The sequence below is a fragment of the Cebus imitator genome, unplaced genomic scaffold (genome assembly GCF_001604975.1).
Source record: "Cebus imitator isolate Cc_AM_T3 unplaced genomic scaffold, Cebus_imitator-1.0 Scaffold449, whole genome shotgun sequence".
In the NCBI taxonomy this organism is placed as follows: Eukaryota; Metazoa; Chordata; class Mammalia; order Primates; family Cebidae; genus Cebus; species Cebus imitator.
The window spans coordinates 1,288,098-1,299,222 of record NW_016107764.1 but is presented as its reverse complement, the minus strand read 5'-3'; the positions used below and the strand labels follow the sequence as shown (position 1 = coordinate 1,299,222).

The following is an 11,125-nucleotide window of genomic DNA, read 5'->3' as shown; positions in this document are numbered from 1 at the left end:
TCATCACTACCACCACCATCCCATCATCAGAACCACACAGCCATCACCACCCCCACTGTCATCACCAAAACCAGTGATGGCTGCATCACTACCACCGCCGCCAAGTTAGTAGCACAGTCATCGCTGTCACTGTCCCCACAACCATCGCCACTACTGTCCCTTTGCAGTCATCACAATTAGCACTGGTCACCCAGTCACCAGCTTCACCTCCACTACGAGCACATCACCATGCCCTCATCATCCACACTGCCATTCACCTCATTAGAACCAGCCCCATGACTGTCCCTGGGACTGACCCCAGCCTGGTGACAACAGTCACCAACATTCTACAGCAAGCGCTTATCCCGTGCTCACCACGTCCAAGGCAGCGTGCGAGCAAACCAGGCTAGCAGGAGACATGGCCGCCACCACCATTGCTGGCAACAGGTGAAGTCTGAACTCAGGCAGCCACACCCGACAGCCCTTCCCTCCAGGAATCTCCCTGCCGACCCAGCTCCCAAAGCTGCAGTCACCTCTGGTGACCTCCAGGTCATTCTACCATCCCCCTGCTTCCAGGCATCTCTGCACCAAGGCCAAGAGAATGGACACTCATGGCCACTGTGCCGTCCCCGCTAACAGGGAAGCTCTTCCTTCTGTCTACTCCTGTCCTGCCTTCCCACATCCTTGGGAATAGTCAAGTCACCACCTCCCTTCCTGACCTCAGGGTAACAGTGACTGGCCTGGGAAGGGGGACTTTGATGAAGCCTTTTCTGCTGCCGTAAATGAGCCCTCCTGGGTGAGGGACGGAGTGACACGGGCGCTGAGGGGAGGAGGCTCACAGCCTTCCGGGCCCATCCCCACGGCTCGGATCCCTACAACCGTCCCTCTACCTGCCCTCACCCCCATGAGGCGTGGCTGACAGGGGCTCCCACAGTGGAGGAGTGGCACGGGGGGCGGAATACAAATGTCCAGCCTGCCTGTCCCAAATGCGAGCAGCGCCAGGCAGAGGCCATGAGACTGGCGTCTTGCATCGTGAGGAACATGAGAAGCCCTGGGGGCCTTGGTGGCAGACCTGTCGGTGCTGAGGAGGCTCAGACCCGGCAGCACAGTGAGAGGCACAGAAGCCAGCCCCACAGGCAGGGCATCAGGCCTAGGGCCCGCCGAGATGGCTGCTGGGAGCCATCTGGGTGCCAAGGAGCTGGGTGGGCATTGAGGGGTCGCTCCACATGGGTCCAAACCCATAAGCCTGCTGTGACCCCATTCTGAGCGCCAGCTTCTGGTCAAGGTCTGGGCCCGTCTGGCTTATCCAAGCTCCTGGCAGAAGGCCTGGCACCAAGCAGGCACCCAGGAGGTGGCAGCCCTCTCCTTGCACATCCCTGCCACCCCCACAATTCCACCTCTGTCACCTCCAGGGCCAGAGAGCTCATCCTGTCTGCTTCTAAAAAGCAGGATGGGATGCAGGCAAGGGGCCCCTGAGGCCTGAGCAGCCCCATCTACCCCAGCCACTCCCAACCCCACTCTCACCGATACTGAGGCAGCCTCTGGGCCTCTGAGGCTCTTGGGGTCTGGCTCCAGCTCCCTCTTAACAGCCAGCGCAAGTTCCCTTTCTCTAGGATGCCCACTCCCAGAGTTGGCCCCGGATCCCAGCACACAGGCTGGCTGCACCCCAAGTCTCTGGCCCCCAAGGATGGCGCTCTGTTCAGTGCCTGCTTGCCGTCCTCTGGAAAGCCATCCTGGACTTCTGGGGTAGGACAGTGCCACCTGCTGCAGAGCCCGCCCCCATTCCTTAACTCAGTGGGCCCACCTTACAGACACAGAGGCCAAGACTGGAGGAGGTGAACCTCCCCACGGCCACCCTGCCAGTGAGGAGCATGCCAGCGCTGCAACCCTGCCCCTTCCAACTGCCAAGCTACCCTGTGTGTGTGCTGGCCTGCCTGGAGTGGGCACTCCCAGCCCACTTGGCACAACTGGGGTGGGTGGGAGACGGATGGTGCTGCCCAGCAGGAATGGGCTGGGCAAAGGCCTAGCAGCCTGTGGCTGGGGCAGGCCCAGGAGCCACATCCAAGCTCCAAGAGAGGGAGGAGATGGCCCCTGGGGAGACAGGGGCACCAGGGTCCTGGCAGGCAGACTGGAGGCTCTGCTATGCCCACCGGTCCCCTCCTCCACTGCAGAAACCCATCCCAGCCATGCCTCACGGGGGCTGCCACAGGCCATGCATCAGGCACTTTCTCTAGAAGAAAAAGAATGGAGGCAGGAGGGGCCGTGTAGACAGGCAAGGCACGGGCAGGGGCGGTGCAGCAGCCCTGGGTCCTTGCTGGTGGCCTCCAGTTGCCCAGGAAGCTCCCTGGACCGGGAGGAGGGCAGAGGCTCTCACTGCAGTGGCCCTGCGTCTCCTGTCCCATTGCACAGTTCAGGAAGCTGGGGCCTGGGTGTACACAGCCAGTGTGGCCAGATCCAAGAATCCTGTGCTTGAGGGAGGGGCTGCCCTGGCTGCCAATCCCCACTGTAAGACCTGCAGGCCCCTAGCCCTCAGGACACAGGCACCCAGGGCAACTCACAGCCATGTCCTGGGTAGCCCGGCTCCAAACCTCCCTCCTCAGAGGGCCCCCTCCCCACATCTCATGGAGTCGGGAGCAGTGGACTTCCCAGGGCCAGACATCCCTGGCAGAGGTCCAGGTGGGTGTACGGTGTGGCACCTTGACAGTAAGCCCTTTCTGCCGGAGTCACAAGTGTTCAAGGAATGCGCGCGTGAGCCAATGAAGGCGGACAGGGGGTGACCTGGTAAGATGGGGCACACTCGGACTCCCCGAACAAACACCTCCTGAGGGCTGCTGTGGGCCCAGAGCCATGGCAGAGACCCAGGCCTGCCCTCGGCAGACGGAACACAAGCACAGATCCCAGGACTCGCTGCAGATGGGGGCCGCTGCCAGGAAGAAAGAGACAGGGTGGGGTCGCGAGGCAGCGGGTGGAGGGGCCTGGAGCAGGTGGGGAAGAGGGCACGGGGCAGGAACAGATGGGCGTCCCAGAGTTCCAGAGCAGACCCCGTGGGAGTAAGCGGGCCCGGGGAAGCCCAGCTGAGAGGTCCCTGGACCAGGCAGAAGATCTGGGTCTACCCCCAGCTGCGGAGACCTTGGGCGGGCCCAAGGGTCTGTCCTGGACTGGGGGAAGGCTGGCCCATTCCAAGTTCAGGCCATGGGGGTTTGCCCATGGCCGTGATCTCAAGACCTGGTCCATTCCCTCCAGCTCTGAAAACTGCCACGAGCCCCTGCACTGGCGAGGACCCTGAGCCCAGAAAGAACAGGCCCATGCTGGCCAGCCCCTGCTGCCCCCACCCAAGGACCAAGCAAGAGGACATTTAGGAAAGGAGCACTCGGGAAGGGACTGGTGCAGGGCCCAGGGCTGCTGCAGGGGCAGGAGCTAAGCAGGGTGGGCTCACCTCTGAGAGTGGCAGTCCACCCCTCCCCTGTCCCCAGGCCCCCACCCAAGTCGGGGGAGGCACATCCTCCCTCCTCCCTCCACCATCATGGTGCAGATACTGAGGCTCTTCCCAGGCCACCAAAGAGGCCTCTGTGTTGGGCACGTCCCCTCCCCCTGCACCCCTCCCCCAGCCTCCTCTGCCCCCATCGGGAACCGGCCGGCGTGGGAGAGACTGAGCTGGGAACCGGCTGCTGACAGCGACCCGGGGACCCTGCCAAGTCTTCCTTCCGCTTCCCCCCCCCTTGGCCTGCCCCCTCACTGCCCTCTCCAAGGAAACCAGGAAAGGGGTAGGCAAGGGAGGGGCTCTTAAAGGGACCAGGATGCTCACTTGGGCAGGGGCCCCAGGGAGGGGCCAGGGTCTGGGTCCCCAGCCAGGACAGCCCAGCCTGGCAGGGGCCCCATGGGAGGCGGGGCTGGAGGTCCACCCAGGCCAGATGGGAACAACCCACAAGGTGGCCCTGGGCCTGCCAGTGAGCACCCTGGGCCTCAGTCTCCTCAGCAGTAAAATTGGTGAATAAGGATGTGCAAGCCAAGAAAGCCTGTGTGCCACTGAGCAAGGCAGGTCTCGTGGTGCCTGGCCTGGGCTGAGCTTCAGGAACGGAGCCCAGCAAATGTCCCTGTCACACGTCCGTCCTCCTTCCACACACGCCTGCCAGGAGGGGACCATGTCCGGCAGAATAAGGGTTCTAGGAGCCCGCAAAGTAGGGACACTCCCAACCCAGTTGAACAGGAGCCTCCTGCAGGACTTCTCAGGACCTTTCTGGTCAATACGGGACTGGGAGCGCATGGAACTCTCTGCCCTTCCTAGAGCCGTGAGGATGGGCTGGCTTCTGGCAGAACCTCCAAATACGCCAGGGGAATGTGGTAAGGGCTAGGCCTCATACTAACGTTCCTGCTCCGGGACTCCACTGAACCACTTTTCAAGTGAAGATGCTGTATATCATCTCTCTGTATCCTGCTAACGCTGACGTTCATGCTCCGTGAAACTCTAGGTTATTTACTTGTTTTAAGGGAGTTTTAAACGACTGCAAGATATCTGCGACTTCTTATGTGTGAAACACCCAGGGAGCTGTCCTTTCAGGACCACAGAACCTAACTCCCAGTAGTGCTACTGGCCTCCATCAACTTCCTGTTACCCACCAGCCCATCCTTTCTCCACCTATCATTCACTCATCCACTCATGTATCCAGCCCCCCACCCATCCATCCACACATTCAGTCACCCACACACCTATTCACCCTCCCACCTATTCACCCAACCACCATCTACCATCTACACATTCAGCCAACCACCCATCCATCCACTCACCCATACCTCCATCCACACATCCAAGTCACCCACACACCTATCCACCCTCCCACCCACCTATTCACCCACCCACCCATCTACCATCTACACATTCAGCCACACACCCATCCATCCATCCATGCCTCCATCCACACATCCAGTTACCCACATACCTATCCACCCTCCACCCACCTATTCACCCATCCACCCATCTACCGTCTACACATTAAGCCAGCCAGCCACCCATCCATACCTCCATCCACACAGCCAGTCACGCACCCACCCACCCATCCATCCACACATTCACCTATTCACCCATCTATTCATCTACAATTTACACATCCACCCATCCACCCACCCATCCATACCTCCATCCACACATCCAGTCACCCATCCATGCACCCACCCACTATTCACCCGTCCATCCATCTACCATCTATACATCCAACCAGCCACCCACCCACCCATCCATAGCTCCATCCACACATCCAATCATTCACACACCCACCCACCCATCTGCCCATTCACTCATCCATCCATCTACACATCCAGCCAGCCACCCACCCACACACCTATCCATCCATCCACTCACCCGCCCATCCATACATCCCATCCACCCATCCATCCATCCACCCATCCACCCACCCACCTATCCATCCATCCACTCACCCCCCCATCCACCCACCCACCCATCCATCCATCCACTTACCCCCCCATCCACCTACCCACTTATCCATCCATCCACCCATCCACCCACCCACCTATCCATCCCATCCACCTATCCATCCACCCCCCCACCCACTCATGCATTCATCAACCCACCTATCTGCTCATCCATCCATCCATCACCCACTTCTCCCCAATATATGTCCAAGTCCTAAATCCCAGAACCTACGAATGTGATTTTATTTGGGAATATGGTTTTTGAAGATGTAATTGAGTTAGAGATCTTGACTGATACCACACTGGGTTTAGGGTGGGCCACAGATCCATGATCAGTGTCCTTATAAGAAGAAGAAAGGACAGAGATACACAAAGTAGAAGGCCAGGAAAAGGCAGCAGCAGAGACTGGAGTGACGTCGCCATAAGCCAAGGAACACCAAGGACAGCCTACACCCACCAGAAGCTGGAGAGGCAAGGAAGACATCTTTCCAGAGTCTTCGGAAGGAGCATGGCCCTACTAACACTTGGATTTCAAAATGCTGGCTTCCAGAACTGGGAGAGGATAGACTTCTGTTGCTTTAAACTACCTTGTTTGTGGTGATCTTTGCAGTTTGTTAGGGAAGCTCTGGGAAACGGATTCTTGATCCCTCCAGCCACCTCCCATCTTTTTTCTTCTCTCAGTCACCCATCCTTCCACCCCTGTCTCTGGCCTTCCACGCATGCTCTCATCCACAGTCCAGCCACCCACCCTCTCACTCACCATCCAACACTGATCACTCGCCCAGCCATACGACTGTTCTTCCGCTGCCTCCCCATCACCCAGCAACCCACAGCTGCACTCCTGGTGCATCTCTCTGGGAAACAGCCGGCTCCCACAGATTACCCACACCCCCGCTTGTCCATACTGCCTATCAAGAACCCCCTCGCACATCTATTTCTGCATCCAGCCATGTAGTCACTGCTTTGCTCATGAGCCACTGTTGATCAGCATGGGTCAGCACTCAATTCTAGGTGTACAGACATGGCTTTGACATAGCTGCCACTGTCCCCCCCCCATCCCACTCCAGCAGAGACACATGTGGCGGAGGAGTATATGGGGGTAGACTACGGTAGGGGCAGTGTCTAAGGCTTGGAACATTTGAAAACTCTGCAAGCCCCCCACCCTGTTCCCTATTTTCCTCCCTAGGATATCCAGGCTCTAGGCCCTCACCGCCACAAGCCAGGCTGGCGCAGGGATATGGGTGAGCAGGAGCCCTTGAGCCATGCTGCCAGGCCATCGTTCAGGATGGGATGATCCAGGGTGTCTGGGCCTGGGAGGGTGTAGTTTGGTTACAGATCTGGTTGCTGGGGTGCAGGGACACCAGGTGCTCCTAAGGCTTAGAGTTTACAGAGCAAGGGCAGACGTCATGGGTGTGGGTGTTGAGCTATGGGTGCAAGTGTGTGTGCACAACCGGGGCCAGGCAGGCAGGTGATCTGCACTGCAGTGGAAGCCTGTGTATCTTTCTAGGCTGAGCGGGTCACATGGCCAATTGCTGTATGTGGCTGGAAGAGGAGGCGGCCCTACAAGCATGTGACACACACCAAGTCATTCCAGCTAAGACACCAGAGCAGGGCTCAGCTTGTGACCAGGATCAGTGTTCAGCGTATGACTACAATCAGGACTGTGTGTGACTAGGATCTGGGCTCAATATAAGAACTGGACCAAGGCTCAGGCTGTGACCAGGATCAGGGCTTAGTATGTGACTAGGATGAGGGCTCAGCCTGTGACCAGGATCAGGGCTCAGTGTATGACTACAGTCAGGACTATGTGTGACTAGGATCTGGGCTCAATATATGAACTGGACCAAGGCTCAGGCTGTGACCAGGATCAGGGCTTAGTATGTGACTAGGATCAGGGCTCAGCCTGTGACCAGGATCAGGGCTCAGTGAGTGAGTAGGATTAGAACTCAGTATGTGACCAGAGTAAAAACTTGGTTTCAGTTTGAGATCTGGGCTCTACATGTGATGAGAATCACACAGTTCAGTTATGAATAATCATTATGGCTCTAAGAGTTCACTGCTTTTCAGCTGATGGTGACTGATGGCTGTCACTCCCCTCTCCCTACAAACCACTGCATTCCCCACACACAGAACCCCTCCCCAGCTGCATAAGACTCTTTCTTATCCAAGTACACATGGACACAGGCCCACACCAGCCTGGACCCGATGTCTTGGTGCCCTGGTGGGAAGAGACCCAGGCCCCTGCCCATGTTCTCCACTTCAAGTCAGCTGGGAAACTCAGCTCCTCTGAGACAGTTCACAGGGCAAGGAGTGGCCCCTGCAACAGTCAAGGGAGGTGCCATCCAACTCAGAGTGGAAGGGAAGTGAGGGGCAGGAGGAAGGGGACCGAGGTCAGCTCCGATCCCTCCCTGCCAGCATGGCCCACCCACCAGGGCTCCACACTGCCCAGTTCCAGAGAGGACGGCCTTGATCACTGCCCTGTGCTTTCAGGGGGGACTGCAGGCATCTCAGGGCCTCAGCTCCACATGGACCGCAGGCCCTGGGGCAGGGTCTGGGTAGGGTCACGGACCCAAGAGGCAGCTTGGCACAGTGCTGCCAGGCACTGCTTGGGTCACACTGGTGCTGCCTCCCGTCCTGTCCCGAAGCCCTGGCCCCAGGCACCAAGACTTCAGCACTCAGCACAAGCAGCTGGTGACGGGTTGAGTGGAGAGCCTGGCGTGATGGGCGGGTCCTGGGCATTCCCCATACCTGTGACTTTTAGGGCCGATGGGGTCATGCGGACAAGTACCCTGAGGACTTGACCACCACCCTGCTGCCCCTGCCTAAAAGCAGGCAGACGCTGGCTATATGGTCAGGGAGCCAAGGCTCCCAGGGCAAGGTCTGCCCAAGGCCACACAGCATGTCCTCTTTAGCCACAGCCTGCGTCCCCAGGAGTGTCCATGTCCCGGCTCCCTGGTCAGTCCCCTCACAGCCTGCTGCCGTGAAGGACAGAGGGGATGCTTTCCTCACCACATGTTCTCACTTACAGGCGGTGCTGAACAATGAGAGCTCATGGGTACAGGGAGGGGAGCATCACACACTGGGGTCTGCTGGCGGGTGGAGGGCTAGGGGCGGCACAGCAGATAGTGGGGAGGTTGGGGAGGGATAACATTGGGAGAAATGCCTCATGTAGGTGACGGGGGGATGGAGACAGCAAAGCACACAGCATGTGTGCACCTGTGTAACAGTCCTGCAGGATCTGCACATGCACCCCAGAACTTACAGCACAATAAAAAAAAGAAAAACAATTGACTACGCAGGCTTCAGACAGCCTGGGGACTAAGTGTGGGTGGAGCTGTCCACACGAGGACACTGGTCACGTTGGCATTTATGTTGGTAGAAAGGGACGGCCCCAGAAGGCCACCAGCAGCGGCTGGCTGAGTGGACCAGGGCGCTGCCCTCCCCAACAGAGCTGCAGCAGCCGGTGAACAGCCCGAAGGGAGGGTTTCTGCACTGTGGGAGGAGCCTGTGCTGGTGGCAGGGCTGCGGCTTCATGGGGGGCGGGGGGAGGTGAGATGGAACCACCTGCAGCTCCCGCCCTTCCAACCCCTGAAAATGCAAAGCCAAGAGGGGCTTTTTTCTTGCATTTTCTTTTTCCACCCTTACAAGAGCTAGAGAGCTGAGTTCCCAGGGCTGCAGGCCACTCAGCTCTCCCCAGCCCAGCTGCCAACCCCAGACCCAGACAGGAAAGACAGCAGAGTCCCCTGTGTGGGGTGCAGAGAAGGCAGGAGGCCCGGCGTGACCCTGCCATCCCACCTTGAGGCCTTTGCACTGCTGCTCCTTCCCCTGCAATGCTCGTCTCTAGACATCCACGTGCCGAGCGGAGCTGGCCAGGCCCCTGCCAGAAGCTCCCCTCCCCTGGGAGGCGTGCAGAGGCCCCTCCTCGCCCGCCTCCGGCCCCTGCCGACCTCCTTTCCCACCCCATGCATGGCCCGCCATCACAACACTGCTCCGTCTGTCCCTGTTCCCCGGCCCTCCTCACTGGGGAGAGGAGGCTGAGGGCTGGGACGTGCCAGAATAGTGCCTGTCAGAGGGCAGTGACCGCTGGAGGAAAGGGTGAGTAGTGGGCAGTGGCAGATAGATTAAAGAACAGGCAAACAGAGGAGTGGGTGGATGGGTGGTGGGTGGATGGGTGGTGGGTGGTGGGTGGATGGGTGGTGGGTGGTGGGTGGATGGGTGGTGGGTGGTGGCTGAGGGTGGTGGGCAGTGGGTATAAAGAACAGGTGGGGGGAGAAGTGGGTGGATGGGTGGTGGGTGGAGGGTCATGGGTAGGTGGAGAGTCAGGACACCTGGCCCCCACTAACTGTCCTCCCCCTGCCTCGGCCTCCCCTGCTCCCGTCTGCCTCTGCCCGCTCCTTCTGGCCAGCTCCCTACTCCTTGTGCCCTCAGCCTCCCTGCCCTTGCTCTGGCTGCCTCCCACTGAGCTGTCTGCCTCCCTCTCCCTGCCAGACAGCCTTGTTCTCCAATGTCAACCCCTGGCAGAGCCTTCCCTTGCTCCCAGGACACACACTTGTCACTGCACTACTCACCATGCAAGGGACTGTGGCCCATGCCACTGGCACCCTGGTGGCCACGTTAACCACACACACTCAACCAGGAAGATGGTGCAGGGAGGCCTGGGGCTGGTGATGTCAGAGCAGCCAGGGGACTGGGGCTGAGGGAGCCAGAGGAGCACCCTTGGAGGAGATGGGGGTGGGTCCCACACACCCAGCTCCCTGACCACACCCTCCCCAACGCACTGCAGTCCCTCAGGCTGGAGCCGCATGGCAGGACCCAGCTGCCATTGCTCCATCCATCTCCCATGTTCTGGCCTAGCTCAGCCCCGGGCACCAGCACTTCCAGGCTTTTACACAGACTCTTCCTCTGACTGGGTGGGGTTCCCATCGCTGCCTCTGCCTCGCGGTTCGGGAGGATGGCCCCACTCTGGCACACCCGCCAGGGCTCTGAGATGGCACCTCACGGCCCGACTGCTCCATGCAGAACCTCACGTGGGGCATGGAACTTGCTTCATCCACCCACAGCTCCTTGGTCAGCCAGCACCCGACAAGTGCTTGGCCAGGAACTGGCATAGGACACATGGCCAGTGAAGACCCCAGGGCCACATCCCCATCCCATGAGCCTGAAGACCCCAGGGCCACGCCCCCATCTCATGAGCCTGAAGACCCCAGGGCCACGCCCCCATCTCATGAGGCTGAAGACCCCAGAGCCACGCCCCCATCTCATGAGGTTGAAGACCCCAGAGCCACGCCCCCATCCCATGAGCCTGAAGACCCCAGGGCCATATCCCCCATCCCATGAGCCTGAAGACCCCAGGGCCACGCCCCCATCCCATGAGCCTGAAGACCTCAGGCCACGCCCCCATCCCATGAGCCTGAAGACCCCAGGGCCACGCCCCCATCCCATGAGCCTGAAGACCCCAGGCCACGCCCCCATCCCATGAGCCTGAAGACCCCAGGGCCATGTCCCCCATCCCATGAGCCGGAAGACCCCAGGGCCATGTCCCCCATTCCATGAGCCTGAAGACCGCAGGCCACGCCCCCATCCCATGAGCCTGAAGACCCCAGGCCACGCCCCCATCCCATGAACCTGAAGACCCCAGGCCACGCCCCCATCCCATGAGCCTGAAGACCCCAGGGCCATGTCCCCCATCCCATGAGCCTGAAGACCCCAGGCCACGCCC

General features: G+C 59.7%; 1 protein-coding gene across 7 annotated transcripts in view; it reads right to left on the bottom strand.

Moving 5' to 3' along the window:
- Positions 1 to 11,125, bottom strand: part of ADGRB1 (adhesion G protein-coupled receptor B1) — a 98,871-nt gene that overhangs the window by 46,597 nt on the left and 41,149 nt on the right. The window lies entirely within an intron of this gene.